Source organism: Pleurodeles waltl, chromosome 3_1, assembly GCF_031143425.1.
Source record: "Pleurodeles waltl isolate 20211129_DDA chromosome 3_1, aPleWal1.hap1.20221129, whole genome shotgun sequence".
Taxonomy (NCBI): domain Eukaryota; kingdom Metazoa; phylum Chordata; class Amphibia; order Caudata; family Salamandridae; genus Pleurodeles; species Pleurodeles waltl.
The window spans coordinates 381,018,298-381,024,297 of NC_090440.1; positions in this window are offsets into that span (position 1 = coordinate 381,018,298).

Consider the following 6,000-nt stretch of genomic DNA (forward strand, 5'->3'; position numbering starts at 1 on the left):
ACTGTGTTCCAGTCTGCTTGGTGTCATGGTACATCTGGTGTCCAATGGGAGTCATTTGAAGATTTTACATAACATGCAGAGGATGTGGAAGCATGAGGAGGAGATGTTGTTTACCTGGGACTTTATGTTGAGTGTTGTGTACAGGATAAGGCCTAGGTTGCTAGTGTGGTCGGTTGTGGTGGGTGTGGTCCAAGTTCGGTGGGTCACCAGGCGGAGTCCCAAGGTGAGCTCTTATTCCAGAAGATCAGCACTTTTGTCAGTGTGGAGCTTGGCCCATTTTTCTTTTATCCAACATGCCAATCAGGTCATGGATTGTTTGAAGTTTGTCTTTGTGGTGACAATGTCGCCTGAAAGGGAAACAATGAGCTGCATGTTGTCAGCGTAAGAGATGTTAATTGCCTAGGATCTGATGATGTGAGCCAGCGAAGTCACGTAAATGTTAAAAAATGTGGGGCTGGGTGATAATCCTTGTGGGACTCTACAAATGAGGTCCTTGGGTTCTGATGTGAATGTCATGAGCCTGTCTTGTTTTCTTCCAGAGAGGAAGGAAGCTGTCCATATGAGTGCTGGTCCTTGTATTCCTGCTGCGTGTAGTTGGCATTGAATGTGTGGTGGAAGACCGTGTTGAAAGCAACAGACAGGTTGAGGAGGAGAAAATGACAGCGGTTGTCTGTCCACAGTTGAGGATAGTGCATGTCATCTGTGGCAGTGATGAGTGCTGCTTTGAAATCCTGGAGTTGCCTTTTGATGGTCTTATAAATGTCTTTGGCTGGGAATGGGGGAAGCATGATGAGTCGCTATTTGCTGAGTACTTGGAGGTCGGCTGAGTTTTCTTTTTGGGAGGGTGGTGACTTTGGCGTGTTTACAACTATCTGGAAAAGTGGCTGTCTTGAGGGTGATGTGGATGATGAAGTGACTGCAACGTTGATCGTGGCATTCCAAAGGTTGTAGATATGGTGGGGGCAGGAGTCTGAGAAAGCTCCTGATTGGACTATCTTCAATATTTTTGCAGTTTACTCGATGAATAAAGAGTTTTATGCTGTCAGTTGGCAGTCTTTGGTTGATGAGGTTAGCAGACTTGGAAGGTAAATGGGAGGTGGCTCGAGTTCAAATTTGCTGTAGACTTTGGTGATTTTGTCATGAAAGAAGTTAGCGAGGTTGTTGCAGAGTTCTTGTGTAGAGATGGTGGTACTGGCTGCAGCTGTTGGGTTGGTGAATTCTCTGATCAAGATGAAAAGTTCCTTGCAGTTTCAGGAGCTAGATTAAATACTCAGGGTAAGGGTCTTTTTCGTGGACTCTTACACCTGATGGTGATAGTGGCTAAGTGCAGCATTGCAGCCGTTTCTTTTAGTGGTTCCATGAGTGCGTCTCCATTTTCTTTCCAGTGGTTTGCAAACACTCTTGGATTTTCAAGTGTCAGCAAGTACAAGCTAGCTTGTCTGTTGGATATTTTGGGTTTGTTGTTTCCAGGGGTGCCAGGGTACTGGTGCAGATTGTGATCCAGTTGTTGAAGTTGCTTGCATCATTAGCGGAGTCTGGGTAATTTAGTTGGAGGGGTTTGAGCCAATCCGTTTCTGTACCTTTTTCCAGGAGCGGCTTGGGGTGTTGCTAATTCCATAGGGGTTTTTGATGGCCGGTTATGTGGAAGTGGATGATGGAGTGGCCCGTCCTTGTGAGTGCAATGACGTGCCTGACTTTAACCTTGCCACTGGAGGAGAAGGTGGGGTCAGGGTGTGCCTAGCAATGTGGGTAGGGATTTGTAGGAGATGGGTGAGGCCAATGTTCTGTAGAGTTCATGGGATAATTGAGATACAAGTTAAGATCACCTAGGAGTATGAAGTCTTTGATGCCCATGGTGAGGAGTGCAGTGAGTTGGTGAGGAGGTTGCTGAAGTGGGTGCAAGGTCCTGGGGGCTGGTAAGTGAGGGCACCTTTAGTAATGGTTTTACTGTCTGTTTGAAAATTGAAGTGCATGTGTTCCATAAAAGTGGCTTCTGGCCCAGAGTAAGAGGTACACTTGATGGTGTCTCTGTGGATGATTGAGAGTCCGCCTCTTGGTTTATGTAATCAGTCTTGGTGCAGGATTTTGTATCCAGTAGGGATGGCTGAGATGATGTCCAGGAAAATGCTGGGTTGAGCCAGGTTTCAGTGAGGAAGAGGACGTCATGTGCTTTGGAGTAGATGATGTTCTAAATCTCGATCGAGTAATTGCAGTGTGTGTGTGTGTTGAGGAGCATGCATGTGATTAAGTGGTGTTGTGCGGGGTAAGTGTGTAGTGCTGTGAGAGTGCAGGTCTTGAGTTCTGACTTGGTGCGGGTGTATGGGGAGTGGGTGTGTGGAGGTCTATAAAGTGGCAATGTGTGCTGGCAAAGCTGCCCACTGTGGACAGAGCTGTGGCTCAGCAGCAGCATTTGTGGCAGCATCCATGGTTGAGCAGATGGAGTTCATCAGTGGTGTAGCTGTGGAAGATATTTTGGACCAGGTTGCCTGGTGCTGGGCATGGTTCAGGCTGCATAGACGCAAATTGGCTTGCCTTCGGCGCACCTAGGGTGTGTCTACTGCACCCCCACATTGCAGCTTCCATTAAGCAGGGCTTTAAAGAGTGGGAGAAGCATGGAAGGAAGTTAGCAGGCTTAGCAAGATCTGAAAAGTCCAGTGTTGAAACAGAGAAAGTCCAGCGGAAGTGGCACAGTGAGAAGACATGATCGACAGAGCAAGTACGAGGGCAAAAACTGACAGAAGAGACCAAGATTTAAATGGAGCAGTGAGGAGCAAAGAATGCAAAAAGGGGCATTTGAAAGAAACAAAGGATGCAAAAAGGAGAAGTTAAACAAAGACATGGGCACATAGACTAGACTCCACAAAGAAAGACTATTTGCCAAGTTGAGGGCTTAACAAGTAGGGAAAAATGGCAGAAGATAGACCTTAATCACAAATAAGGTCTATGGGGAGTTTAAAGACCTGCAGGGGTTATTGCCCCCTAAGCTCACTATGAAACACTAAAAACTAATTATTTCAAAGGACGAATTCCCTCACCACCAAAGGTGTTGTGCTTCACCATCAGGGAGCCTCCTCACGCTGTGATACATTGTGACAGTGTGGACTAGAACCCCTCTCTAAGAGAGAGAAACTCTCCTGATGACAAACAAAATGCAGTGAAGTAAGCAGTGTGTGAACAAAAGAAAATTTGAAATAAATCTAGATAAGGGTTATGTGAAGACTTTTATTAGTGCATCCCTGGGCCAGGGTTGAAAAAAAACAAAAGAGCGCAGGAGAAATTAAACCTGCCTTGTCAAATGACAAAAAAGTTTGAGATGTTTCTGCCTATAACCCTTGGAAGAGGTGTTGGGGCATTCTTCAGGACCTGTAATGAAACTTCTTCTTGGATTAGCGCTAAAAGAAAAACAAGAGGTTATTATAAAGTAAGATACAGTGTATACAAAACCATCCAGTGGTCCTTGTTTGGATCCAGTCAATAAAGAGAGATGGAGGGATCCTCTGGTAGATACTCAGCTGTCAGGTGTAGCACCTTAGCTCAAGCCCTGCCGTAAAGCTCAGGGTACATTCTACCCTTCTGAGGCTACTTTATGCTCCTATATGCAGGGCTTGAGCTAAGGACCAACATCTGCCAGCTGCCAGTGTTCCCCAGTGGATTCCTCGACAGGACGTGACATCAGCAGAGTCCATATGACCCCCTTTTCAGTTTCTTCTTTTCTGCGTTTGCAACATGAATCCGGTAATGGTTAGTCAGGCCATTTTAAACCTTTTTTGACTTTTTGCTGTTGGAACAGTGTGCTTTTTCCTGTCCATGTCTTCGGGGGTTCAAACCCTGTGGGTCATGTGGACAACAAATGTCGGCTACGAACCCCCTACTTGATTTGTATGTAGTGCCTAGGTGAGCACCGTGACGCTGAAGGGTGCAATTCCTGTCAATTACTTTGGCCAAAAGCTCTGTTGGAGCGTTATATGAAACTTCTGGCAGCACAGTTGTCAGAGCCGTCCCAAACTTCCTATCGACCAAGGTCTCCTTCTCGTACTGATGTCCGTTTGTGGGCCCGTTCAAGGAGTCGTTCTCATGGATTCCATTCTCCATTGATGTCAAGAGGTAAGTCGCGACACAAGCGGTCAAAGTCAAGGAAGTTGCGACTTCACCACATTCACCCTCCCACCGTTCCTCTGTTGAGGAGTCAAAATCAGAGTCTACCTCACATCTCCCTCTGTCTACAGGTCCCGGGGCAACTCTAAACCAGGTGCGTGAGTATTATGTTTCCCATAATGCTGTCTTTAATGAATCACCTTTCTCTGGAACGCCTGTGGTTCCCAAGGAGTTGCAAAGTGCCTTGACTGTGTCCATGCCAGCAGGTTCACCCTCAGCTTCAGTTAAGCCTTTGGTGTCATTTGACAAAGCTGTTAACCCCCTTTTGGGATTCCTGCTTCCGCGCTGGTATCTGATCAGCTGACTCCGGCCGCTCCACTGGCAGCGCTGATTGAAGTCAAATCCCTCTCTCCATCTAAAGTCTAAATTCTTCCCCAGCCTCAGGCCTACTTTCCCCCCTGTACTTGCTACAGAGGCTAGCTCCTCTCTTGTTGACATGCTGAGAAGGGTTGCTGTATTTTTGGATCTAACACGTTCTTCAGTGGAATTAACTTTGTATCCCCTAATTGATGTCCTGCACTAAGGCCAAATGGGTGGAACCAGTGCTTCCTTACAGCAAAGCCCATACCCCTGATATAAAGATGATATTGTTTAGTTTACTCTGAAGAAGAGTTGTTAAATTCATGGTTGTTGGATTTTTTTTTGCTTATGCAGGGTCATCCCGAATCTTTTTGCCTCCTGCCTCCTATTTTTCTGACCTGTCGCTGTTGGCTTTTGAACTCTGAGCACTTTACCACTGCTAACCAGTGCTAAAGTACATATGCTCTCCGTTTAAATTGTATGTAATTGGTTTATCCATGATTGGCCTATTTGATTTACTAGTAAGTCCCTAGTAAGGTGCACTAGAGGTGCCAGGGCCTGTAAATCAAACGTTACTAGTGGGCCTGCAGCACTGGTGGTGCCACCCACACTAGTAACCCTGTAATCATGTCTCAGACCTGCCACTGCAGTGTCTGTGTGTGTATTTTTACACTGTAAATTCGACTTGGCAAGTGTACCCACTTGCCAGGCCTAAACCTTCCCTTTTCTTACATGTAAGGCACCCCTAAGGTAGGTCCTAGGTAGCCCCAAGGGCAGGGTGCAGTGTATGGATAAGGTAGGACATATAGTAATGTGGTTTATATGTCCTGACAGTGAAATACTGCCAACTTCGTTTTTCACTGTTGCAAGGCCTGTCTCTCTCATAGGATAATATGGGGGCTACCTTTAAATATGATTAAAGTGTAGATTCCCCTAGAGAGTAGATGGACATGTGGAGTTTGGGGTCCCTGAACTCACAATTTAAAAATACATCTTTTAGTAAAGTTGATTTTGAGATTGTGCGTTTGAAAATGCCACTTTTAGAAAGTGAGCATTTTCTTGCTTAAACCATTCTGTGACTCTGCTTTGTTTGTGGATTCCCTGTCTGGGTCAGTTTGACAGTTGGGTTGTTTTTCACCTCACACTAGACAGTGACACAAAGGGAGCTGGGGTGTAACCTGCATTTCCTGATTAGTCATCTATGCTAGGAGGAGGGGTGGAGTGGTCACTCTCATCTGAAAGGACTGTGCCTGCCTCTGACAATGCAGACTCCAACCCCCTGGTGTGTGTCTGAGGCCTTGCTTGGGCAAGGCAGGATTTCACAAGTAGGTGTGTCCCCTTTGAAGAAAGGTGACTTCAAAGACTAAAATGGGTATAGGAAGGGCACCCAAATCTACAGACTTTAGAAACACTTCTGGAACCAAGAGGAACCTCTGCCTGGAGAAGAGCTGAATAGCTGAGGAAGAAGTGCTGCCCTGCCTGTGACTGTGCTTTGTGGAGCTTTCCTGCAGAGCTGCTTCTGCCAGAGTAAGAGGGCAAAGATCA